General features: G+C 46.5%; 1 protein-coding gene across 2 annotated transcripts in view; it reads right to left on the bottom strand.

Annotated features, from left to right (window-relative positions):
- The window catches only part of LARGE1 (LARGE xylosyl- and glucuronyltransferase 1), a 582,916-nt gene extending 576,006 nt beyond the window's left edge, over positions 1 to 6,910 (bottom strand). For both annotated transcript variants that reach the window (XM_067010062.1, XM_059081736.2), the window contains exon 1: positions 6,424 to 6,910. The gene's annotated coding sequence lies outside the window, so the exon portion shown is untranslated. The remainder of the gene's footprint in view (positions 1 to 6,423) is intronic.
- Between the last annotated feature and the right edge of the window lie 20,870 nt (positions 6,911 to 27,780).

A 27,780-nucleotide genomic window follows, 5' to 3' on the forward strand; every position in this document is an offset into this window, starting at 1 on the left:
TTCGTGAGCGAGCACGATTTCGAGGGTTTTTTCTGTAAATATCTCATGCATATCGCATCTACCACATACTTAGGTGGAACAAAATTAATTCCATGTCTCTGAAACTAAGAAAACCCAGAATCCTGGAAACGCTTACCTGATTTCCTTTTTAAACGACTTCTATTCCTTATATATCCTTAGAGGCAGAATGTGAGGGCGATTGAGGAACTCATGCAGGTGGTAGTTACGACTGCAGTCTCCAGGATGAACAGTGGTTAAACCAGAAACCTGCCCCCAGTAAGTAAGGGAGCAAAGTAACACTATGTGGTCTGTCAGTGGTTACAAAGTTTATGTAACTACTGTCCTTCTTTCTGTAACACAGTTCAATATTAGGCTCCTTGGCAGGTGAACCTGGTGAGTTATTTGTTAAAACATGGAAAAGTTTATATTTGAAAAACCCTTGGTTTTCTGTAACAGGTAAGGCTCCCAAAAGCACCCATCATGATCGCGTTAATCAAATAACCTGAAATACAATCAAGGGACTAGCTATTAAAAAGATGCTTGCTATGAATCCTTTTTGTAAAATAAAAATCCTCTTGTACCCCAAACAATTACTTCTCTTAAATTATTTGCTTTTAAATTAAGATTTATAAGCCAAATTCTCCTAAAACAGGGCATTCTTACACTTACCTTCAAATATGGAATAAACAGTTGAAGAGTGAAAAACAAATTCTCCCAATTCTCCTAAAACAGGGCATTCCTATGCTTAGCTTCAATGCTGAATAATAATGTCACAAACCTTATATTTATAATTGTACTTAACTTCAAATCTCCTCTTTCCAATAAGCACTGCCCTCTCCACTCAGGACAGCATCAGTGCCAGAATGGTGAGGAAGCTTCTCTCTAGCAACACAAATCTGGTGGCATGAAATTAAGGCGGTTTGCAATTTTCCTGACTTGTACTTCTACACAATTGCTTTCCTGAATCTGTTTTTCTTCCCAACATCCCTCCCTTCACACTCACCCCCCAGCTCCCCCTACGAGGTAACCTCCCTGGCAAAATGAGAAGATTCCCCTTTCCCTGTTAGAGCCCAGGCTCTGCAGAATCCCACAGGCTCAACTCAGCTTTCACTGACTTAATTTGGAAACAATTAAAATTTTCAGCACTGCTTTCTACCACAAAGCACATCATCCTCAAGCAGTTCTCAAAGAGTAGGTAACATTCCCAAACCCACTGGTTTCCATAATACATAAGAAGTTAGCAAGCAAGCCCAGCTGCTTATGAATGGCTTTATGAATCAGAAAAGTTCTCATGCAGTCTACAAGTCTACGGAATCTACAACCAACACAGAAAAGACTGTGGTTCTTCTCTTCAGCACTGCATACTTGTAGTGTTTGATATTTCAAGGTAGAGTATACCTTGTAACCCGTCAGGCCTCTTCCCATTTCAGAGCTGGAAAGCTAGAAAACCTAAATAGTCTGAGCTTTGCCACTAACTTAGGCAAGCCCTTTCTCTGAGCCTCTACATTCCTAGTTACAAGACGAAAAACGCACTGAAGTTTGGAGACAGCACCTGAAGCCCAGAGAGGTCAAGACGTATTCTAAGGTCACACAGCAAGTTAGCATAGGATGATGCAAGATGAGATCTTGCATCAGATCTCCAGATTTTACCTATACCACCCTGCCTACCAGTCAACTCAACTCGGAAGGATGACAGACAAAACAAACACACACACACACACACACACACACACACACACACACACACACACACACACACACACACTGAGGCTTCTTCTATCTCCACTGTCCTCCTGGCTCCTGCTTCAGAAAAACTAAATATATTTGGCCCTGGGGATCGCTCCAGCAACTGCAGTTTTTCCATTCTCTCGAATATCCTCTGGCCATGACATCGCTGCATCTCTTCCTTACTTCATAGTTTCTTCATTCCACAAAACACACAAATAGGCAGGCCCACACCCATCCTCCAAACTATAAAACTCTTCCTTTCCCAACAGCAAAGAAAGTTGAGGCCAGAACTGAGGTGATTCAAACACAAGAACCTTGTTCAAATGTTAACTGCAGCCATAACTTTACCCAGAAGTAAGTATGACAAAACAGAATACACTCTCACAGGGAAAAAGGTGTGTCCCTCCACCACACTCTATCACTTGTCAGGCAACTTTGTCATTTCTCCCACTGCTCCACAATCACATAATGAAAGCCCCAGATGTAATTCACATACACAGGAGGGCAGACTTAGGGTTGCCTAGGTCTGCCTAAGGGGGACCCTTTCTTGCGTTGCTAATAGTTTTTTAAAGAACAGGCAAAATGCTATATGTAGAAGGATAAAGGATGAGAAAGAAAACGTCCTTTTCTGTTTGTAATAACAATGTGGGATAATCAACTGGTACTCTTGGACCTTATCCAGCCACCATTCTTGTCACAGCTTGAATACACAGAGGATGAAACTAGGAATCCTATTAAATTATTTCCCTGCTAACACCAAGCTTTCCTCTTCCAGAATATCCCATCTTCCAGCCACACTGCTGACTGTTCTCCATTCACACTACATATTTTAAGGTTTCCATGCTGTTCTTTCTGCATGGGATTCCCTCCTGTTCTACTATCCTGGCAAACTCAAGGTTTTACTTTGAACAAACCTGTACATGAGCAGCTCACAGCAATGGTTCAACGTCTGCCTGCCCCCAAAAGACTATAAACTAATTGTGGACCCTCTGCAGCCTCCACACAGAGCATGGCGTCTGGCACAGAATACACGTTCAGTTGCCACTTGCTAAGTTAAAAGGAGACAAGTCTCTCCGACTGTCAACGTGGTCGGAGAGGAACAGAGGGCCCGAGTGCCTCTCAATGTCAAATGCTCTGCAGCAGGACCACAACGCCTCATCAACACTAGCAGATCCCGTGGGGTGGCTGTATGGCCAAGGGGTGTCAATGGCAGGGTGCCTGGAGTTCTCAGTCCCCTGGGTCTTACAGCCCTGGCCCCATGTGCTCCCCATTCTCTGAGAATCTCTGGCTGCAAAGACACCTTCACCTTATTCATGGACCCTAAGGCAGGCCAGGATCCTGCGTCACTTTCTTCCTCGACCTCTGCCCTATGGCCTCCTTGAAATTCACAAGACTTCATTCATGCCTTAAGATCACAGTATATAAATTCCCAATGACCAGTTTTCACTAGCTGATGCTCAATGGAAAATTTAATAGTATTTTCCTGTTCCAGTCTCTAACCCCTTGGCTATACTGCACCTATGAGAATCAATCGACAAAGCCTTCGACAGCTGAAATAAAGCTTTATGCTGACCTCTTCCCTATGCCACAACAAAAGGTCTCCTCAAACTACCTCAATATGCACTATGCATATGAGTAAAGGATCACAAATGCAGTCTACCAGACTCCAGACCTCTAGGAAATGTAATAACTCGTGCAGGTTCACAGGTCCAAATGCCGAGTCTAACTCTACATGCTGCACTGGGTCTTTAAGAATCCAGGAAGGGCTTCCCTGGTGGCGCAGTGGTTGAGCGTCCGCCTGCCGATGCAGGGGACACGGGTTCGTGCCCCGGTCCGGGAAGATCCCACATGCCACTGAGCGGCTGGGCCCGTGAGCCATGGCCGCTGAGCCTGCGTCCGGAGCCTGTGCTCCGCAACGGGAGAGGCCACAACAGCCCGCGTACCGCAAAAAAAAAAAAAAAAAAAAAAAGAATCCAAGAAGTCCTAAATCTCGGCGACATCTGCCTCTCTTCATGCCAGTATTCTGAGTTGGGCAGTCTCTTCTTAAAACTCCTTCTCCAACCCTTCCTGTCTGCCCACCTCTGGAGTCAGCTTGAATAAGACTTGGCCACGGTGGGTAAGCCTGGGCCATGCGGGTTTGTTCTTCAGCGGAAATAGAATTCTCTTCAGTTTCTGCTGGAAGACACCTAGACACTAATGATTTAATACCGTTGAAAGTGCAGAGAGCACATCTGAGATGAAAGTACAACCACACCGCCAACTGTTAACGTTACATCTGTATAAATACAAGGTATGTACTTCTAAGGGGATAACAGTGAGAAATTTTAAGTTTAATGGAGTCAGTTCTAGACTCCATCTAGAATGGAGATAGCATGATTTTATGAAGCTGGCAGATGTGCAGCCCAAAAACCAAAGGGGGGAGTTTTGATTACAAACCCCCAGGGAACTTAGAGTTAGCACGGTCTAATACCCAAAGGATGGAGTTGGCAGGAGGTCCTGTCTCCCCAAAATGTATAGCCCTCACTTACTTAGAGATTATCACTGACTCTGCTCAGCCTCACGTAATACTTTGCAGTTAACCTGTTCTGAGCTGCCCAAATGACACTTTAGACGTAAGCAGGCCCATCGCTTAAGCATGCGGAATCCACTCATTAGCGCAAGCATGCAGAAAGTTAGGTTCCTGAGCCTTCAAGATAAACCACAGCCTTTGGTAACATAGGTTCATCAGTGGTGGCATAGAAAACTAGTCCCCCCTAGTGTCCTGCCACTGTAGGTGGCTTCAGGATGGAGACACTCCTGCATCAACTTTCAAGCACAGTTCAGGAACCCAGAACCACAGGAAACCTTCACCTCCTGCCCAAGAGGTGGAAGCACTCCTGGGACCTACGATGAGATGGAAAAACCTTTCATTTTATTCCCAAGGCCCTTCTAGTTATGTTTTAAAAGGCAAAGGAATCTGCATTATCCCACGCCAAAAAGTTAACCCCCAACCCAGCACACTTCATTCAGTGAAGCCAGAGGGCGTATGCTTGTTAGCAACTTCCACCCACTCCAGAGCGATACCATCTTTTCTTTAAAAACCTCTCTATACCACTAGGGAGTCTGGTTTCCTTTCCCAGCCATTCTCGAAAACCCACTAAGATCTAAATCTTAACGATTTTGCCTCTCTGTTCCAATTGGTTCTCTTCCCAGTTTGGAATTAACAGGGCCAGGCTCGATAAATGTGTGTTCCCTCAAGCAATTTTCACTAAAGTGTACTCCTGAAAAATAAAGGTACACTAAGAGATGTGTGAAACCTTCAAGCCAGTTTTTTTTTTTTTTTTAATCCCCAGTGAGGACCCACCATGCCCGTAATTCATTCATGTCACCCTTTTGTGAGACATGAGAAGAGAAACCTCCGCGTGTTCCTTTCCTAATTTAGACCCTTCCCTCATCTTCAGTCTACCAAAGCTGACTCCTGAGGTGGTAAGGCAGGAGAGGTGAGGAGGAAAATTAACCTGAAGTGACTGCATGCTGGCAGGGAGTGAATAAGCACTTTGGGTCTCCACCAGTGCCAGAGAGGGATGGCACCTGCATTTAGGGAAGGGGAACGTCCACCTGCCACCCCTTCCCCATCCCCACCCCCAGCCCATGAAGCAAGCAGAAGCCTGAGCCCTCTCTTGCGGCACTTACATAAGACCCTGTAAAACTTTCTGTGACATTCACGCAAAGTGTGAGCTGCTATTGGGAGATCATTTTAATGGACTGAGTGACAAAATTCACAGATTCAGAATTCAGCAAAAACCTGCTCAACCAAGGTACATCAGCTCAGGGACGAAAAAATCCATCCCCATTAAACAGGGTCACCCAGGGGGATGATTCAGTGCAGGAGAGACAATCTGTTCCCTCCTAAGTGACCCATTTAAAATCAGATCGTTCCAGGGAAAGCTCACGGGTTTAATAAATTTCAAACGGGCAAGGGTAGGCTTGCAGGACTGAGGTTCCTTAAGAGTAAAATTTTAAAGACAGTAATAAGCATTGAGCAAAAGAAGGTTGCACGAACTTTGGAGTCAGTCACTCCACCTTTCAGAAACAATGACTTTCACAAGACTGTCTAGATCGCTACCCAGTGACCACTCATCACAAGCAGCTTTGTCCAGTAGGACTGACACTGGTTGGGTTTCATCTCTACTGCTATCGCTGCCACCCAACCCCTCTGTCCAACAGAGGGACTCGCAAGCTGTGGCTCTTACTCCAAATCGGCCTCGACTCTGCAACAAGGAGCAAAGAAAAGTTCTGCACAGCATCACGCCAGGAAAGGCAGGTGGGGGACTGCCCAAAGGGACAGCTCTAAACATAGCAGGTTCCCCCGAAGCACAGGTGCTCACAGCCAGCAAGCTGCGGGGGAGGGAGGGTCGACATCGCCTCCTGGTGTTAATGGGAAACTCCTCCTTGCTCGCACGGTTAGTAGCCCGTGAGCCTAAGGAGCAGGACAGGCCCTGAGACGGGTCCTGGGGGACATCAGAAACTCGGCGACTTCTACTTCCAGCCTCTGCAGGGCTCCGGGCCCAGGCGGCAGAAGCTGTGCCCTCACTCCCTCCCTCTTCGCCAGCATCCCGAGTACAGGGGGTACCAGCCACAGGTTCGGAGAACTTGTCCGGCACCGCTCACCAGGAGGCCCCCGCGGCGGCTCTCTCGCACCCCCGGGGCTCCTACCTTGGCCGTGACTGCCGCCAGGCAGAGGGACACCGCGGAAGAGCTGGGTGGCGCGGCGGTGCTGCCACCTACGAGGCGCAGGGGTTCCGGGTCGGGGTCCCAGCCGACTCTGCCCCAGTCCGAGCGGCGGTGACAAGCGCAGACTTCGGGGCGGCCCCCGCCTCCAAACGCGACGGAGAGGATCCAGGCCGCCGGAGCTGAGCACAGTCCCGTCTTCCTCTCCCTCCGGCTCTGCTGCCTGGAGCTGCTCCCTGCCCCGGGGACTCTACAGAGCCGGGGGCGCCCCGCATGGGCAGGGGCCTGGGCTCGCCTCGGTCTGAGTCCGGGGAGGGGGCGCTGGGAGAGACGCCGGGCGGCCGCCGGGGTCGGCTCCACCTCCCGCGCTCCCCGCCGCTTCGCCCCTTCAGGGCAGGGCCTGCCCGCTCCCAACCCGGCTGGTGGAGCGCGGCCGCGCCCCCAGCTTCGGGCGCCCGGGATCCCGCGCGGCGCCGGGGCAGCGGCGGTCCGGCCCGGCCGAGCACAGAGCGCGGAGGCGGGGGGGACTGCAGCCGGCCTCGGCGACCCCTCCCCCCGGGCCTGCGCCGCCCGCCCGCGGCTCCGCGGTAAGGAAGCGCTGGAGAGGGCCTCGCCCCGGCCTGGGGCGCGGGGCCGGGGGCGCGGGGCCGGGTAAGGCGCCCCGGGAAGGTCACCGGAGCGGAGGCGGGGCGCAGCGCGGTGCGTGCAGGGAACCGAGGAGGGCGGCCCCGGTGCCGCCGCGAGCGCTCGCCGGCCTCGGCCGCCGCCGCCTCCGAAACGCGCCGGCTTCCACGAGTGCCCGGCACTCGGAGCCGGGCGGCCGCTGCAGCCGCCGCCGGCAGCCGGGCGCCACTGGCCGGAGCCGGCGAGCGATCCCCGCCTCCCGCGCCCGGGCAGGCGGGGGCCGCCGCGCGGGGGGCGGCGGGGGGGCGGACAGGCGGGCGAGCTCTGGGGTCCGGGGTTCGGGCTGGCCTCGCCGCCGCGTGCCCAAAGCGCCGGGCTCGCTCAGCAGCTGCAGTGACAGTGTGTCTGTGTCATGTCTGTGCAGCTGGGGGGGACCGCGAGCCCGGGCCGGGCTCCGAGTGGGGGCGGGGCCGGCGCCAGCCTCGGCGCCCGCCCCCACCCCGTGACGGCGCGGCCGGCCAATGGCAGGCGCCTCAGCCGCGCGGACCGAGAGGCCGCCCCCGCCTAGGCCCCGCCCCCCGGCGAGGCTCCTCCTTTCTATTTCTTCAGTTCGCTCACACGCAGGCGGAAGCAACACCCGGAGCCGGGATTATGGCCCGGGTCGGGACAAAAGCGTGCAAGCTGGGAGCTCCCCGCCCTTCTCCCCCCCACCCCGGCCGCTCCCGGACGCCTCGGGCTTGGCGAGCCTCGCGGAAAGAGGGGGAAGGGAAGCGGGACGGGTCCGCAGCTGCTGCCGTAGAGACTCTTGCAGGCTCGCAAGGCCGTGCAGACTGTCCACTCTTCCTTGTACAAAACAGCTGTCGTGGGAAGTAGGAAGTTTCCCCGCCTCCACTTCTACTCGGGTCGGCGCTTCTCTCGAAGGTGGGCAGAGTATGGGACAAGCTGAGGCTGCCAGAAGCCACGTTGAAGGGCTTTGACAGCATCATTTGGGGCTACGTGTTCAAGAATCCGGTCCAAGGCTTCTTATTCTTCGGGGAAACTGCATTTTTTGTCCCCCCCCGCCGCCCCCAACACACACACCCCAGGCACGCACAGCACGCCCCCTCCCTGTTACGATTTCATTCTTGCTCTTTCCCTCCCGGCACAAGAACCCTGAGCGCAATATCCCATTGAATGGACTTCCAGCCTCCCAATTCTAAAGACGAGGGTGGGGCGCCGAGAGTCCCCTAAAGGAAGGAGTGAGTGAAATTGGCCGGGCAAAGGGGGAGGGGTGTGAGAGTGGCTGGAAGGAGGAGGCCTGGAGAGAAAACCCAGAGGAGGAGAAAGCAGAGGCTGGGAGAGAAAGAGGACGCAGAGGGATGGACAACTCTGGGAGACCGGAGCTCCGGCGCGTAATCCAGCTCCCGGGATTTTGGTCAGCTCGGTCCCAGGGCTTTTGGGGTCCCCTTCCTCCCGGGTCCCCACCTCTCCCCAGCCGGGCGGGCCGCCGGCTTTCTTAGCCCTTGGACTCCGAGGAGGCAGCGGGAAGCCCACCCTAGTGCTTGGAAGGAGCAGGGAAAGGATGCAAAAAGAGATAAAGTGCAAGGGTGGGGAAGCGAGGGGGTGCGTAAGAAAAGGACGCCGAGCTCGGGCTGCCGCGCTGACCCAAGTGCTTCGGAGGTTCGTCCCTCGCTCCCCTCCGGACCTGGCTCCTGCCTAAATAACCCGGCTCACGGCCTTTAGCCTGACCCAGCCGGGACCCTTCCCCCATACGCTCTCTTCCAGCCCCTTTAAGCAACGACTCCCCAACCCACTCCCCCACCCCCCAACTACCCCCACCACCACCGCCACCACCATCCGCTCTTCCCCGGCTCTGGAGCGCTGTTTACCTAATCTCAGTGGCACACCGAGCCGAGGAGAATGCCAAAAGAAGGTAGCGTTTGCACAACAGCGTCCCCGGCGAAGAAGTAAAAAACGTTTGCATTGGAGCTTCGGGATAAGTTAACTGCGAAGCTGGGGTCCTTCTGTCCTGTCTCTGCAGGGATGAGGCTTACCCTGCACGTTTGCAGGGACAGGAGATCTTATCTGGTTTTGATGCCATTACCGTGTCGGAGAAGAACGTTATATGATAAAATATTATCAAATATCCTAGAGACCATTAAAGTGTCAAAGTTTAATGCCAAGCCTTTTAGCTCCAAAGCTGCTCCTTTCTTCCTGTGACGTGCAACTCTGTTCCAGAACGCGCTGAAAACAAGGGGATCATTTTTATTTTTTGCGGCCGACTGTCCTTGCTTCCAACTCTATTCCTCCTCCCCTACTCCAACACCTGCCCCGGAACTGGGTAAAGTTAAGGCAAGAATTTGGGCTTTCTTTTTATTCGTTGCTTTGCTTCACTTCATTAGTGGTGTAAAATACATTATTACAATACATTTGCATATTAATAAGGCTAATGTGACTGAGAGACCTGAAATTTACAAGCAAAGGAGAAAATAATGGAATAACATCAGAAACTAAAAGATAAGCATGTGGAAACTGAACATCTCCATTATAATTCCCAAAGTGTAGTGCATTCTCGACATTGGATTTTATAAAGAAAAATATGCCCATGGTCGGGGAGGGAACAATTGTCACCCTGGTCAGCAAGGTACGTTGAAGATATATTCATTATTCAGGGATTTCACAAAAATTACTTGCATCAGTCAATAACCACCTTAAAGGTGTAAAAGCTCTGTTCTATCAATTCAGTGTTGCAGTGTTTCAAAGTCAGTGGAATATCTCATGCTGTAAAAGACAGGAATGTTGCCACACAATTATTCCACAAACAGAACCTTTCTGTTAGTTAATATCACGTCAAGCCCCACATTTAAAGAATTCCTTTGCCCCACCAGCAGATTTTATCTATATCTCCAAAAGTAGGATGTACTTGCGTATGAATTATATAGCCCTTTGACACAAACTGGATATAAATGTCTTCAAAGGATTTCAGCTATGACATAATATAGTATGAGGAATGCAGAATAAAATATGTAAGGTGATATATCTGTTATTTCTAAGGAATATGCACTGCTTTTGCTAAGAACTGAGAAGTGAAAAAATACTGAGCCCTCTAAACCAACTTATCTATATCCACACAGTTATTGTGTGGAGATAGATAGATAGATCTCCACACGGTTATTGTCACGGGAGAGATTCAGAAAGGTCTCTTTTTTAAAATCAGGGTCAAGGAGACCTAATCGTACGAAACCTGTCTCAAAACAGTCACTAGGGGGCCCTAAAAGCATCTCAAAGAGGAAGAAGGAAAACCTGATCTCACCTCCGTTTTTCCAAGTCTCATTTTCTGGGTACTAACGAAACTGGAATCTAAAAACAAGTTAAGAGCATGGTGCAAAGTTTGGAGGCAAATCGGGCATTAAGTCTTAAAAGACCAGAGTCCCATTTTGACTCAGGAGTCAGGCGTCGAGTCTCCCCACTCTTCTCGCTTCCAAGATATACAAGAGAAAAAGGAATATTGCATTAATTGAGATGAAAGTGGCCAGATACTGTCACCATCTTTAAGTCAACCCAATTATTTTTACTATTCCAAATAGAACCTCCCTTCTAAGATTTTAGGGCTGTTTTCTGAATGTTTTGAATGTTCTTCAAGTGCTAGGTAGCAAGATGAATGCATCCTCACAGGGGTGACATGAAAAGTTTTTAAGCAACCTATGGAGCAGGGCATCCACCAACCAACTTATGGGAAGTAAGCCAGTCACAGGGGCACTAGCAATAGACGAGAGTCCTGGAAGTGAGGCAGGAGATAGATGGGCCCCAGGCTGAGCGGCTGGAATCTGTCCCCTGTGGACAGATACTCCAAGGTAAAGATGATGGCAGGAGCAGGAGGAGCTGAGTCCTGCTTGGATAAAAGGTAAAGAGACCACATATTTCTCATTCTTAAGGTCAAGAAGACCTCCCTGTCTACACATGTGCAGAAAGTCTCCTTGGGGGTCAAAAGGGAGGGGGTGCCACCCCATAATGGGTGTTGTCAACCTTCCCATAGGCCTCTGCACTGGAATCCATCTTGGCTAAAAGATGTGCATGCATGTCAGAGAGGGACCTAGGACAGGTCAGGTGTGGAAAAAGAAGTGAGATAATTGGCCAAAGGCAAACAAAGACCGAGAAGAACTGCTCTATATAAGTGATTTGTTTTTTTTTTGTTTGTTTGCTTGTTTTGTGGTACGCGGGCCTCTCACTGTTGTGGCCTCTGCCATTGCGGAGCACAGGCTCCGGATGCGCAGGCTCAGCGGCCATGGCTCACGGGCCCAGCTGCTCCGCGGCATGTGGGATCTTCCCGGACCCGGACACGAACCCGTGTCTCCTGCAATGGCAGGCGGACTCTCAACCACTGCGCCACCAGGGAAGCCCAGGTGATTTCATCACCTCTCTGGGGCTCTCCGCCTCATTAGAGAAGATGCCCACACCCTTTTCTCTCCAGCTGTGTATCTCTGCCTTGCTTCTGTCTTAAATAAACTGTTTCTCTGTGTGCTCTCCCACTTATTGTGCTGTGTCTCAAATAATAAACTTTGTACCTGTTTTTACAGTTTTTGCCTCCTTGAAATACTCTTGCCTTCAAACAGGGCAAGAGCCAGGGGAACTTTGCTTCTAGCCTCCAGCCCTTGCTGGTCTAGTGGCTACGATTCCTGGTTTTCACCCAGGCTACCCAGGTTCAATTTCTGGGCAGGGAACTAAGATCTTGCTGCAAGCATCCTCTCACTGCTGTCTCCTCAAGATCAGAAGCACCTGGTAGGCCAGGTATTAAATCTTTAGTGTGGGTTCTGGTGAGAAGGTGGAGGTGGGAGGTTGGGGGGGGGCGGGGGCAGGGTGGGGGATTCCTTGGGGAGGGCAGTGGCAGCTGGCGTGCTGAGGCGGGGTAGAGCTGGAATGGTGGGGTGGGGGAGGGGACACTTAACAGCCAATATGGAAGGATTTCAATATTTTAACATGTAATGTTTGTCAAAACAACTGAATATCAGCTCTAACCATACGTAAATTTGCCACCAATTTTTTTGTAGACTTCAATATCCAGCAGTCAAATTCTCAGAGCTTCCAAATCCTTAGCTGTCACATAATATATTTCCCACATCTTACCAGTAAATAAGGTTAAGCTGTCTTTTATGAGGGTCAAGAATCAAACAGCACTCAGGTTGCACAGATATGGGAGAAATCTAATTATCCTTGAACCAATACTGCAGAAATATCTACAAAAGATATCCAGACACATTTCAGATGTAAATTTAAGCACTGGGTGTGAAACTCTTCTCTGTCATTGAGGCCAATAATCAAAAGACATTCCTGTGCAGAACAGAATGCCTCCATCAGGGCTACGCGGGGAACAAGCTACTTGCTAGCTGAAGAATTAAAGAACATGGCAAAAGCCACCAAATTAACACTAATGGAAGTGTGATTTGAATATAATTTAACTAAAAACAAAGCAAGTCTAGAGTTGAGACCTGAGACAGAATGGAGATGAAGTCTTTCCGAGTGGAAAAAAAAAATAGATTATGTTCCCATCATCGTGTTCATTAAGCAGGCAAGGTACAGGTATTCTCAAAATAGCATTATTAACATCCAGAAAACCTGCCACTGAAAAACTCAGAGCCAGCTAATTAGAACAAATTTGGTTCTAGATGGAGAATCCCACTGTCTTTAGGAGAGAGAGTTTATTCACTCACTGACTATGAAAGTCCATCAGAGGAAAACCTTGCCAGGTATATAGCACCCTGATCATCTTATGACAAAATGCTCAACTGGGGACCCAAAGCCCCTCTGCAGACAGGAAGGAAACATCAGTGCTAAAGAGATCAATTTAAAGGACAGAGTGAGCTCTTCTCCTGAGATCATGGCCCCCATAAAGATAAGGGGACCTCAAGCCAGTGGATCACAAGACCCTCAAAACAAAAATGAAAAGAAAAAATTCAAACATTGTAAAGACATCGAAGTCCTGAGATAAAAGATGATGGCTTATACCTTTTGGGGCTTTTAGGCAAAAAACTTCTGTTTAAATGGCTGTCATAGTTGTGTGGCTATAATTTATCAGGTCTTGCTTTTTTCCCCCTCTATCTAAGGGACTCATAGATCAGGACCTCTCAAACCTCAGTGTGCATACAGATCACCTGGGAATCTTATTAAAAGGCATTGGCCTTTTAATAAGATTCAGCAGGCCTGGAGTGGGGCCTGAGATTCTGCTTTGCCAACAAGTTCCTATCCATGGACCACACTTTGAGTAGCAAGGCTGTGGAGGACACTTGTCTTGTCGGTAGTCAACCACATCCTATATCCCCTTTCTCATCCCAAGGGTATTGTGTTAGTAGGGCTCCCCAAAAAGTAAACCCTGAGACAAGGATTTGGGGGCAAGAAACTTATTTGGAAGCTTCAGTGAGAGTGAGGAAATGAAATAGGAAAGTGAGGATGATCAATAAGGGATAAATTAATAAATGGTCAATGGGTGCTCTTCTGATAAGGACCCCCTAAGAGATTGTGTAGAGCGCCATTGTCCAAAAAACACAAAAACAAAAACAACTTCTCTCTGATGGAAATGTTATATATTTGCCCTGTCCAATATGGCAGCCATGGGCTTCCCTGGTGGCACAGTGGTTGAGGGTCCGCCTGCCGGTGCAGGGGACGCGGGTTCGTGCCTCGGTCCAGGAAGATCCCACATGCTGCAGAGCGGCTGGACCCGTGAGCCATGGCCTCTGAGCCTGCGCGTCCGGAGCCTTTGCTCCGCAGCGGGAGAGGCCACAACAGTGAGAGGCCCGCATACCGCAAAAAAAAGAAAAAAAGAAAAAGAAAAAACACCCAATATGGTAGCCACGAGCTACCTGTGACTATTGTGCACTTGAAATGAGGCTCGTGTGACTTAGACACTGAATCTTTTCTTTTATCTAATGTTAATTGATTTACATTTAAATAGCCACATGTGGCTACTGTGTTGGATGGGGCAGGTATAGAAAATAACTTGGAATTGTCCCATTAAGGGCCAAGAAACCTAGAGGAATATTTACCCACCAAATCCCTTCCTTTCTGAGGGTTGCTTCTGGAAATTGGTCAGTTCCTAGTAGTTCTACCATGGTCAGTTCCTAGTAGTTCTACCATGCTCCCCTGGCCAGAGAATACCCACAGCAGGGAGTTTCAGGTGCTTAAGGTAGGAAACCTTTAGTGTATATGGAAGCTGTCCATCAAAGATGGAGGTGACCCCCAAGGTGGGTCTAGGGGAGATGAACAAGATTCTGACAGCATTTGCTAAAAGAATCCAGATTTTGTTTTGAACCTGACCTGTCTCTCATTCCAGGAGCAGACCCTGAATAGCATAAGCTCATCGATGCATTCCATACTCCTGACTACCATCATTGGTGCAAGGCTGAGTATACAACCTAGGCTGGTCCAATCAAGGTGACTCTCGGGACTTTGGGATGCTGGACTACTGAAAGTGTTCTTTCACCTCTGGACCACGTGGTCCACAGACACAAAGCTGCAGTCATTTTGCTGCCACAAAGGATAAAACTGACACGGAGAAGAGCAGAGCACAGAAAGACAGAAAACCCAATACGTATCAGGATTTCTTTGAGCTGCCAGTAACAGAATACCCAGCTCAAAGGACTTTAAATAATGATCTCACATAATGAGAAATCTCAAGGTAGGCAAGTCCAGGTTTGGTGCAGCAGCTCAGTGGTTTCATCAAGGACCCAGGATCTTTACATCCAGTCTACTACTCTGCCATCAGCTGCAGATTGACTTTATTTGTTGCCTCATGGTCACAAGGTGGCTGTGGTAGCTCCAAACATCATGCTCTCAAACCAGCATCCAAAGCAGAAAGAAAAAGGCAGGCAGAGAGCACTTTCTCTTTTACTATATTTCCCCCTTAGGATTGACTTACACTAAGCATGATTCACCTTCTGGAAATGGAACATCGTTGGGTTTTGTTAACAAAGGAGGAGAGGAAGTGGCTCTCGTGTACAAACTAATAGTGCCTGCTCTAGGACCCTTGATGGTGCCACTGAGCCACTGAATAGGACCAGCCCTGAAACTTACCCTCACTCTGAATTCCTCATTTACATGAGCCAATAAATTTACCCGTGTAAGTTTTAGTTATTTCTCTTACTTGGAACCAAAAAAATCCTACCCAACATAGACAAAAAGGCCTCCTGTCCAAAGACTCAGACTCAGCAATTCTCTTCCTCCCTATTCCTGGATGCAATGACAGCTGATCCTGGAAGAGTACGAGGCACTCCCTCTCTTCCCAAGAGTGAAATTTGGATTGGGAATCTTTTGCTATTTTATGCTTGGCATGAACAGAGACCTAGATGCCTCATGAGCATTAACCTGCAATTCTCACACTTCATCTAATACCCATCATCCGGGCTTGGTCTACTGAACCACAACTTTCCTTTGCCTGAGGATCTAGTCAACACTCCAATCCCCCTCTGAGTCTGAAGCAAATGTTGAGACCCAGCCTACTTGGTTGGTCCTTTAAGCATCCCCATAGTTACTGCCAGTATTTCTATCATGGGGGCTGGATCCTGCCTCTCGAATCTTTGCTTTGACCTTTGAAGATCTCCATTCTGGCAGGAACCTGACTTGAGAACTGCTGATGACTCAAAGTTCCCGTAACAGCTCTTTTCTCCACCATGGCAACTGGACCGTTGGCTTTTACTTCTGTAACATTTGGACTTGAGGATGCTATGGTCACAGAACTAGGGGATTTAGACTGATGACCTCTGTGTGGGTGGGGCAGTCATTGCTGTCCCATTTAAACTCCAAACCCAAGCCTCAAATTATTCTCATCTCTCATGGGAGACTAGGGCATGCCTAGAAGCAAGGGAAGTGCAATTTCTGACAGTGTTTTACCAAGTCCTGCTGGAAAGTCAGGGACTTCTCATCTACAATAATGTTTTTAGTTGCTCACCTAAGAAGTTAAAAAATGTAAACTGAGTGTTTAGAATGATGATGTGAATAGTAGCTACTATTCACATATTACGACTGTGCTACACATTCTATGGGGTAGGAGTGGTGGGAAAGGTGGATGAAAGAAATATGGATGTGGTTCCTAGAATTGAGAATCTCCAAATCCAATTCAGGAGACAAGCATTTACTTTGAAGAGTTAAATGACTTTGCAAATATTAGATAAATATGAAGAGTTGTCATTGAGTATTCTTAAAAGATGCAGTAAAGATAAGCAGTGCTGTGACTCTGGAAGAAAGAGATTACCATGGTTCATCGAGTCTTTGGAAAATGTCTACAAGCAGAAGGTTCTTGTTGGGCTGAAGATATGGCAAGAGTTGACCATTTGTAAAAGGAAGGAGTTTCAAGCTTTAAGAAGAAGCAAAGATGATAAGCAGAAAGTGTGACTGGCTAAGATGACACATTTATTTAAGGGCTCAGAAACTGGAAAGGTAAGTTGGGTCTAGAATTATTTGACAAGTAGTATCTGAATCCCTACTGTGTATCAGTTACTATGCCGACCATTGAGAATTTTAATAAAAATAAAGACAGTTTTTGTTCTTTTAGTGGCTCACAGCCAAATGGATAGAGGGGGGAAAATTAAAAGGTGATGTGTTAAATTCTTAACTTTTCATTGACTCATCCACTATTTTTCCTCAGGCACCAATCCTTGTCCCTCCTACCCTCAAAATATCCTTCAAATCCATTCCCACTGCTTCATCCAAATCGTTACTACCTTAGCTCACCTGGAATACTGCAAAACCCACCTTACTAGCTTCCTAACACTGACTTTTCCTCATCCCTACATGTTAATCAACTTAACTCTACAAAGTAAATCTGAGCATATTTCTTACTAAATTATGTTTACGTCTGTCTTGTTTATTCCACTTCCTTTGCAAAAAATAGTTATAATTCTAGCCTGACTCCCCTATGTGGGGATCTGGGATTCCAGCCCCCGACAGGGTATGGGGGGATCCAAGAGCTCCATTGGCTCCAGAGAGTAGAGCCAAGGGAAAGCCCAAAGTCCAGAACTTCACTTGAAAGCCTCAAATGAAGTATCAACCCTGAAATATCAACCAGGTTTGAGTAGAGAGGAAGAAATGAGGGACTATGCAAAAGATATGAATAATGATTTGCAATGGATTTGCAATCTGAGAGGCACTGTTTAGAACACTTTCATGCATTACTTCATTTAATCATACTAAATTGGAATATTACCCGGCCATAAAAAAGAATGAAATAATGCCATTTTCACCAACATGGATGAACCTAGAGACTATCATACTAAGTGAAGTGAGTCAGACAAAGATAAATATCATATGATATCACTTATATGTGGAATCTTAAAAAAATGATATGAATGAACTTATTTACAAACCAGAAACAGACTCAGACTTTGAAAACGAATTTATGGTAACAAAAGGGGAAACATGGGGGGGGAGTGGTAAATTAGGAGTTTGGGATTAACATATACACACTACTATCTATAAAATAGATAATCAACAATGACCTACTATATAGCCCAGGGAACTCTACTCAATATTCTGTAATAACCTATGTGGGAAAAGAATCTGAAAAAGAATGGATATATGTATATGTGTAACTGAATCACTTTGCTGTACACCTGAAACTAACACAACATTGTAAATCAACTATACTCCGATATAAAGTAAAAAATTAAATTAAAAAAGAGGAAACCAAGGACAATGCAGAAAATATGCATAATGACTTGCCATGGATTTGCAATCCACTAGGTACTGTTCACAACACTTTCATACATTAGCTCATTTAATCATACCAAACCTTATAAGGGTGTTATTATTATAACACTTTTCCAAAGTTTAAGCCACCTCTCTTTTATGGAAGACCTACATTAATAGCTGTTTTCGCGAACCAAAAGAAATCTGAAGAGAATTTTTGCTTTCACAAAAAAAGACGAAAAGCAAAAATAGCATTCAGCATTTGTTTTGCAGGGAGCCTTGACCGAGGCAGCAAGCACCCCAAGCGGTTAAGAGTGGCCCCACCCAAGCTCCTTCCCAGAGGTCTATACTCTGCTGAGCATCTCTGCATCAAGCCGCCATAGCTTTGAACTGTGCCTGCGAGCATCTGGGCTTCATCTCCCTCTATTTTGAGAATGTGTTAGCAAGATGTGTCCTAAGGTCATTGCTTCTTCGCTTTACACCATTTCAGCTGACAAAAGGTCTCATAGGAATGCTCTACTTTCAGATAGCAGGGGACACCTGTATTATCATCACCATGACCAGTTTACAGATGAGATAAATAGGACATAAAGAAGTCAGATAACTTACCAAAGGTTACATAGTAATAGTAGGACTGGAATCCAAACACAGATCATTTATTTCTAGGGTCTGTGTTCTTAACCACTCTGCCATTTTGCCTCTGTAAAGTGCGAGCACCAGAACAAATGAAGATCATAGCACAGACTAAGAGATGAATTTGGAGGTACATCTCTGAGCTGCTAAAACAAAGCTATAGGAGCTTTTTAAAGGTTGCTTACAACCTTGAGTAATGGCTGGGGAAGAGGTGGAGAAAGGTGCAGGCTGGTTCCCTATATATTTTGTCTATATGTGTCATCTAATATAGATACCATTCACCATCTTGTTATTTTATTTTATTTTTGCAGTGCGGGGCCTTTCACTGTTGTGGCCTCTCCTGTTGCAGAGCCCAGGCTCTGGATGCGCAGGCTCAGCGGCCACGGCTCACGGGCCCAGCCGCTCCGCGGCATGTGGGATCTTCCCGGACCGGGGCACGAACCCGCGTCCCCTGCATCGGCAGGCGGACTCTCAACCACTGCGCCACCAGGGAAGCCCCCATCTTGTTATTTTTAACACCCTGTCATTGCTATACACCTTCAGGGAGGGCTACCTTGGTTTGTCCTCCCTTGCACTGATCCACATTTCCATATGTTCACTTCTGTTATTTACTGCTTCATTGTACATTTTAATTTTTCTATTTGTATTTCATTATTTTGTTCTCCTTACGATTCTTATTTATGTCATCTGTCTCCCCTTTAACCTCATTTTCTTCATCTTGACATCTTGGACCTTCTGCTCCAGTTTTATGGATGTCAAGCAGGTTCTAAAATATTACTTTATTTCCAACAGTAAATCATTTTGACAGAATTCCTTTTTCCTTCAATCTTTGGGATGTTCTTCCCTTTCCCTTATTCTGTAGTGTTTTCATTGGCTTCATATAATTGTTGTTTCCTCCTTGTTTATCCTCAAATAAGAACAAACCCACCTACATGCAGTGTTTACCAATACACCGATGATGGATTTCCCTTAGCTTAAGCCTCCGAGTGGTAGCTTTGAACTGTTTTCCAGATCTACAGCAGGACAAAGATGGATGGGCACAAATAGCTACTGGTCCAATGTCCCCTCCCTGGCTCGCTTGGGTCACATATGGCTTGCTGGATTGAGAATGAATCTTCTCTTTTCCTGCCACCTGGCTCACCGATACTCTGCACAAGAGGGGTGTGTAAAACTACAATTCTCAGCCCTTCCTTTCACTGTGCATCACTATACTGCTTTGCCTGGGGGGACGATACCTTTCAGATCCTCATTAGTTGAGACCTAGACTTTCTCAAACAGACGAAGGGTCTATCTATGAATTCAAGCTCCTCTGCTTCCACTGGCTCCACAAAGGTGACCCATGACTGTTTGCCTCTCCATCCCCGTCAACAGCTGCATCGTTGGTAGAAATAAAAACTCAATTGAGAGGCCCACTCTTCCATGTTATTGTGCTGTAAGAAGTTGTAAAAGGCAATGTGTGACCAACCAAAGCTATTTCATGCTCACGAGGGAGGCGATCACAACTTATTATTTCCTTGTGCCTGGTTACAGGGCCTTTGTTTATGAACATCAGCTGCCGAAGGATTTGCTTGCTGTTTTAATTTTAGTGAAAAGTATATACTCCAACTTCCCAATGGAAGCAGGCTGTGAGAATTCACATACTGCATCTTCTCCTGAAAACAATCATCCACTTCAACCAAACATAGGAAGAACGCAAGAGGACATATTTGGTGATCAGATTAGCCACACCAAAGCCAGCCAGATTAGCCTAGCAATTAGCCTAATTGTTGCTTTGGATTCACCCTTCCGTTGAGACTGTGGTAATGAGTTAACTGTTTCCTGCCCAATCTAGGTAAAGTATGTGCTGAAGGCTGGTGGAAAATATCTCCAATGAAGACATTCGAGTTTATTCTAACATTCATGTGTTTAACCGGACTTTCTGAGGGCCTCCTCTTCTAGCCTGGTGCCAGATGTGAAGGTATGTGTTCCTTCTCTCATGGAGAGTGTGATCTAGTTGGAAAGACAAACATTAAGCAAAGATAAATACCTACATAATTGTTAATTAGGGAAATACTGCAAAGGAAACAAAATAGGTACAATGGGAAAAGGACCAAAGTTAGAGTTCAGGATGATCTTTCCAAGGAAGGGACATTTAGGCTGAGATCTGAAGTAGGAGTAATTCAGGCAATGAGTGAGGACAAGATATTCCAAGTAGAAGAAACAGCATGTGCAAAGCAATGAAGCAGGAGAACGTGGTAGGTTTGAGGGACTAAAAGAAGGCCAGGGTAGCTGGAGCTTAGTGAGTAGGAGGGAGACTCTTGCAGAGAAGAACAGGACATGAACAGCTGTTGAGGGCATTTGGGGGAATCAACGAGAGATGAATAAGTGGATTTGCCAACGAGAAGCGTGGTCCCTTGAACTTAGCATGAATTAATGCTGATCAAAGTCAGCACAGGTCTGGGACTTTCTCCAACAATATTCTATCACTCCGTTTGTCTTTGAGTTTTGCCTCTCTTAAGGAGATGTGGAGAAACCCAGCTTTACCCTTTGTGATATCTCCCTGCCCCTTCCTTCTGCATTTCTCTAATTCGTGCTGGAAGACCTACTTAATCCCTTTATGTAGCCTATTCTTAAGTCATATTCTGGGAATACCCTATCCTAAGCAGGGAGATTATTTGAAAGCTGTCAATACTTCTTTGACTCTAAACTGAGTTGGTTTTGTTACTGAGTCCCAGCTCCTATTGCCCACTGCACGACAGGCCAATAAATCGAGAGACGAGTCGTTAGGATAAGGAATAGTGACCTTATTTGGAAAGCCAGCAGACCGAGAAGATGGTGGACTGGTACCCCAAAGAACCAGCTTGCCTGAGTTAGAATTCAGGCTTCTTTCCTACTAAAAGGGGAGGGAGAAAAGTCAAACACTTCCCATCAGCCTCTGGAGGGGATGTGTTAATTTCTTCCTGCCTGCAGTCATTCACAGGTAGGCCTGTCAGGACGTTTCCTGTGAGCTAAATAAAGGTATTTTAGCTTAAGGCTCATCACCTGGGAGCCCTGGTTCCCAGAGATGGGCCATTATGTATAATTGAAGCTTATAGGCAACATCCCTTTAGCAATAAACTTGTAGCAAAAGCAATAGAATACAAAGGTTAAAGTAACAGGTCCAGTACGGAGTCAGATTTGTTCTTCCCGATTACAATTTGTGACCGCGTCTCTCATCCCACCTGTCATCCGTCATCCATCTCCTTCCCAGTGGGAATGGGATGGCCTTTCTGTCATTGTGGCTTTACCGGGACCACCTCCAATCCGTTGCTCAGCTCTGAGTTTCCATTTGGAGGAACTCATGACCAATCCCCACTTACCTCTAGAATAAAAGCCATGATCTTATTTTATCAACGTTTTTTGTCAAAGCATCCACCTGGGCTCCTCATTCTAGAAAGCCCTAACTGTTATACAGATAGTATTATCATATGACAGCTTTAATCCTTCCAATGAAATCTCTTGGAGTTAACCTAATCTCTTCCACTTGCACTTGAAACTAATTTCCTATTGTTCAGACCTTAGTAGAAACCAGACAATTTGGTCAGAACCTTCCCTATGGAGGCAATATTCAAGTTAAAAAAATGATTAAATCACCCTGTTCAGCCTTCCTTTTGCCAGACTAATTTAAATTCCACAAACTTTTTTTTTTCCCACATATTTAGACCTTACATACTTACGAGCTTTCAAGGGCAAGTCTTATCATTTACCAGCAAAGGGCAAGTCTTATTATTTACCAGTAAAAGCTTTCCAAAAACAATAACAGCCATAAGGACAACAATACCTTGCAACTTTAAGGCACTTAACTTTTTTCCTAGTGCTTTTTTTGCACATACATTATCTTATTTTGTCCACTTAATGACTCTGTGAATTAGGGAGGGTGGATGTTATCATCTCCCTGGGGCAAAAATAAAACAAAACTCAGCCTTCATTCACTCGGGTAGAGGGTTCAGGATCAAGTTGGACCAACGTGAGGCTTCAGCTACATCAAGGCAGTCTCCCTCTGAACCCCCTCGCTGACTTGCTCCTCTGTGGTATGCCTTCCTCTTTTATCAAAGGTCACCCTAGGATAAGAATAGCCAACCTTTGTGGAACATTTAATGTATGTCAGACGTTGCCTCTCTAAGTGCTTTAAATGCGTTATCTTTCAACCCTCATGACGAAGGGGCTGGTTCCATTGTTATCCCCGTTGCTCAGAAGACTAAGATGAATCTCAGAGAGGTTAAGAAATGCACCCAGGATGCCACAGCTCAAGGGTGGAGTTAGGGTTCAAAGTCAAGGGTGTGTAGCTCCCAAGCCTGTACTCTTAGATATGGTGCAGTGCTGCCTCAAGAACCAGCAGAAGAGGCTCTCCCCCATGACCCCTACCCCGTGTTTGCTGCCGAAACTCTTGGTGAGGACATTGTCACGCTCCTGAATCTTCCTATATAAGGACTCTGTTGAGAAAACCCTCAAAATTTACCACTAGGAAGAGTGTGCTTTCCCTGGAGGGAAGGGTTTGTTGTAGATCTTGGCTTTTGTGTTTGGTGTCATGTTGCGTTTTTACCCTCTGTTAACAAAAAGGTGTGTCATCGTGGAAAAGAGCAAAGAGCTAGGAATTAGAAAGGTCTGGCTTAGAATGCTCACTGGGAATCAGAACTTAATGGGTTTAGGAGCAGCTCTGCTTGCTTGTGTGACTTCACATGAGTTGCTTTATCTCTTTGAGCCTTGACTTATTTCATTTCTAAAATGGGTATAGTAATAACAAATTAAGAGACCACTGTGAGAATTGGAGATAATGTATGCAAGAGTCCACTCAGAGTAGTAATGCTTGCTTTTTCTTTTTTTTGGTTTCCAGGATCAGAATCCCACTCCTGTTGTGGGGAAATCCCCATTATTTAGGTCTTGGTAGAAGGCCAAGTTCCCAAATTCAGATGTGGAAATTGAAGAGAGATACATCATCAGCTAGGGATCTTGATTGTGAGCAACACAAAGTGATTCTAGATGACTAAGCAGAAGAGAGATCGTTTACGGATCATTGGCAGGGCAGAAGAAATGGGGTCAAGAGATTAGGAACCGTGCCTCAAACCGCGCTGGAGAGCTGGTCCAATGAGGAAACTTCTGTGCTGCCACTGCGTACTAGATACTAGAGCTTACACCCTTGTTAGGACCTAGGCTTCTTCCTACAGCTCAGTTGCCACTTCTGCATGGGGAACTTGACCTTGCAACCAGCCGTGCCACAAAATGGAAGCTCCACATAGAACCCATTTCCTTGTGTTGTCCCCTGCTGCTAAGTGGAGCTGAGGTCCCGTGTCTGGGCCAAGAGTGCAAAGGGACACGAAAAATTTGTTTTCCAGATCTGTACCTTGAGAAGATGGGACCTGTCAGGGAGGGGGTGGATTACCCAGAGATTACAAGGGGATCAAACGGTACGATGCAGCCAGAAAGCACTACAAATATCCAAATATCTATTACAGGGCAGACGTTCCCTCCCCCGACTCTCTGGGAACTAAGACATGAGCAGGTGACTTAGGCTGAGCCAATCAAATTTCCCCATCGAAGACTGTGACATCTGAGAGAGCAAAGCAGACCCCCAGGTCAGCTGGAGACGGTTCCAGTGGCAGTGGTAGAATTGAAAAGCTGCGGTGGCAGCAGTAGCTCTCCAGGTGTGACAGGACCCACAGTGGCCTCCTAACCAGACTCTTTCTGAGGCATGGCCTTGACTACGGTTTTCCCATCTTAGCGTCCTTTCATTTCTGCATTTGTTCTGAGCCTACTTGTCCCTCCCTTCCATTAATTCTGTGAGCTATGCAAGAACCTTCCAGTAAAATAAATTTCTAGCTGCTGTTTGCCACACTCATTGGTATAGAAATTGGTACTAGCCGGTAGATTGTGGGCTATAGTAAACCATCAGGGCAAAGAGAATCATCTTTAATTGTTTCTGGACTAATGGGGGCCGTGAGAATCCAGCAGATGGTATAAGGTAGTCTTTTAGGTTTGTAGGCCTGATTCCAACATGGCGGGGGGTGGGGGATGATGGGGGCTCCGCCAAGCAAGTCTGCAACATCGGCTGGATGTCCTACAGTTCAACTCAATTCGGACACCAGCTACCCAAAATAGCATCAGATTCCACAGGTTAAGGGTTTAGTCTACAAGACTGCCCCACCTCTCTCCTCTTCAGAGGTCAGCTGCAAGCCCAGAACGAACGACTGGCCACAAACTGGAGGTTCCAATGACCCACCCCCTCCAATTCAGAATGCCCATCCCAAGTCCAGGTTGTTACCTGTGCTTCCGAACAACTGTATAAATCTGAGGTTCCCGTGACCCCTTCCTTCCTTAGTTTCTATTAACTTGCTAGAGAGACTCAGAACTCATGAGACATTTTATTAACTAGATCGGTAGTTTATAGTAAAAGGATATAACACAAGAACAGCCAGATGGAAGGGATGCACAGGGCAAGGTATGGGGAAAGGGCTTGGAGCATCCAAGCACAGCACTCTCCCAACACCTCCACGTGTCCACCAACCTGAAATCTCTGAACCGCATCCTCTGGGTTTTTATGGAGGCTTTTTTCCATCGGCATGGTTGGCTAAGGCATTGGCCCTTAGACTACAGATTCAACCTCCAGCCCCTCTCTCCTCCCTAGAGGTCAGGGGGTGGCACTGAAAGTTCCAACCCTCTAATTAGCCAAGTTGGTTTCCTGGCAACCAGCCCCCAACCTCAGGTGCAGTCCAAAAGTCATCTCATTAACATAACAAAAGATACTTTAAATCACTTAGGAAATTCCAAGGGATTTAGGAGCTCCCGTGCCCCAAAGGACAAAGACCAAATACATATTTCTTTTTTTTTTTAACATCTTCATTGGAGTATAATTGCTTTACAATGGTGTGTTGGTTTCTGCTTTACAACAAAGTGAATCAGTTCTACATATACATATGTTCCCATATCTCTTCCCTCTTGAGTCTCCCTCCCTCCCACCCTCCCTATCCCACCCCTCTAGGTGGTCACCAAGCACAGAGCTGATCATATTTCTTTTTATAAATCACAGTCTCACCCTAAATTTGTAGTGTAACTGACTCTTCCAGCCAGGGGGTCTTAAGGGAAGTTTGGAATATCCATTGTCCATAGAAAGTTTTTGGTCAGGGGCCATAAATGCACACCTAGCAGGAAATAGCCTGAGGCAGTATTTCCAAGTTTGTTCTCTTATCACCCCTATAGCTCAGAAGAGCAGCTCATTGTTAAATATTTGTTTATAAAACACTCCTTGGCTATTTGTTTTTCTCTTTCTGACTTACTTCACTCTGTATGACAGTCTCTAGGTCTATCCACGCCTCTACAAATGACCCAATTTCGTTCCTTTTTATGGCTGAGTAATATTCCATTGTATATATGTACCACACCCTTTCACTGAAAGGTATCCCAGGAGGCCTGATTATTCTCTGCAAAGCAACCAGTCTGCAAACTGCCCACGTGCTGGCCATACAGTAATTCTGCTGTACAGACGGTGTGCCCTGCCTGCTGCCAAGGCCATTCTCCCTTCGTCCTCATTGGCAAAGCCCCCAGCGCCAGGGGAAATCCTTATTAGTCTAAATATACCATTGAGGCACATACCCCTTGCCAGAAATTGGTTTAGAGTTATGACTTAAGGCAGTTCTGGCCAATGAGATGTGAGAAATACGCTGCAGCTTTGAGGGATAGGTTTCATTACCGACAAAAAAGGACACAGTAGAAGAGACAGCCCTGTCCTTCCTTTGGACATTTTGGTGTTTGCATGTAATGCTTGAAATGGCAGCAGCCGTCCTATGACCATGATCTCACCAAGCACAAAGTTCATACTATGGTACAATCGAGAAAGAGAAGAAAGATGGGTCCTTAATAAAGTCGCTGAACATGTATTAATCAATTCTGAAGCCATCTTACCTCAGGATGCTTGCGATTTGAAATTTTAAAACTTCCTTACTGTTTAGATCGGTTGTGTCAATGTTATCTGTTACTTGCATCTTAACACAGGTATCTCAAGAACCATTCACCCAGGCTTCTCCATCCCTGCCAAACTGAACTATAATGATCAATTTCATAGTTTTTCAAACTCTACTATGTATAAAAGTGTTTCTTTTTGGTAGCTTTCTGTGACCACCTGCTTAGCATTCAGAATTACCAGTGTGGGAGTTACCTGGAGGTCCAGTGGTAAAGACTTTGCCTTCTAATGCAGGGAGTGCAGGTTCTCCCTAGTAGGGGAGCTGAGATCCCTCATGCCTCCTGGCCAAAAAACCAAGACGTAAAACAGAAGCAATATTGTAACAAATTCAATAAAGACTTTAAAAATGGTCCACATAAAAAAAAAAAATTTTTTTTTTAAATTTACCAGTGTTATGTAACCATCCAGCATCAAAGTCCTGATTACAGATGCAGGAGGATTAAGTCCCGGAAATAATAGTAATATTAACAACAACAACAAACACACACACGTATACATACATACATATATATATATATATATATATATATATATATATATATATATACATACATATATATGTATGTCTGCTATGTTCCAGGTACTGTTCTTTTGCATGTTGACAAATTTTGCTATTAAAAAAAAAGAGGTAGGGGGCTTCCCTGGTGGCGCAGTGGTTGAGAGTCCGCCTGCTGATGCAGGGGACACGGGTTCGTGCCCCGGTCCGGGAGGATCCCACATGCCGCGGAGCGGCTGGGCCCGTGAGCCATGGCCGCTGAGCCTGCACGTCCGGAGCCTCTGCTCCGCAATGGGAGAGGCCACGACAGTGAGAGGCCCGCGTACCACAAAAAAAAAAAAAAAAAAAAAGAGGTAAATAGAGCAGAAGCTTTAGTCAAGAAAGGATTTAATCAATAGTATGCATAAGATTTTCCCAGCACTAACCCAACACCCACAGAATTTTTAAACATGTCAATTCTCGTCCTTGGAGCATCTACCCCACACAAAATTGTGTTTAAGATCCCAGCCCTTAGTCTAAGCTCATGTTATAGTTGCCAAAGTCCATACCAGAGAATCAGTGGTATTTGAGGGTAAGAGTGTAGACATAGGGTAAAAAATCTTCCTTGGTTAAGCCTTGCTAAGATGACAATCATTCTGTTCCAGGAGAACAGAATCCAAATCATTCTGAATTTAAAGTCTGTTGAGAGAAATCTCCCATCAGGTGGTTACTTTTGGCATTATCCATTTGCTATATCTGAGGGATGGGGATTGACCTATAGTGTCTCTTTTCTAAGCATGGGCAATTCAGATAAGTTTGCCTTATTGAAAAGTTTAGAAAAACCTGTTTGTCCTTGCTGCCTCCAATTCCTCTCCCACCAGTCACTCTTTAAACCATCCTCCCAACCCCAAAGCTTCTGACACTATTACTTCATGGAGGATGGCTCCTGCTAGAGTCACCATTGGCCTCCATTTTGCTGGATCTA

This window comes from Kogia breviceps, chromosome 12, assembly GCF_026419965.1.
Source record: "Kogia breviceps isolate mKogBre1 chromosome 12, mKogBre1 haplotype 1, whole genome shotgun sequence".
NCBI classification, from domain to species: domain Eukaryota; kingdom Metazoa; phylum Chordata; class Mammalia; order Artiodactyla; family Physeteridae; genus Kogia; species Kogia breviceps.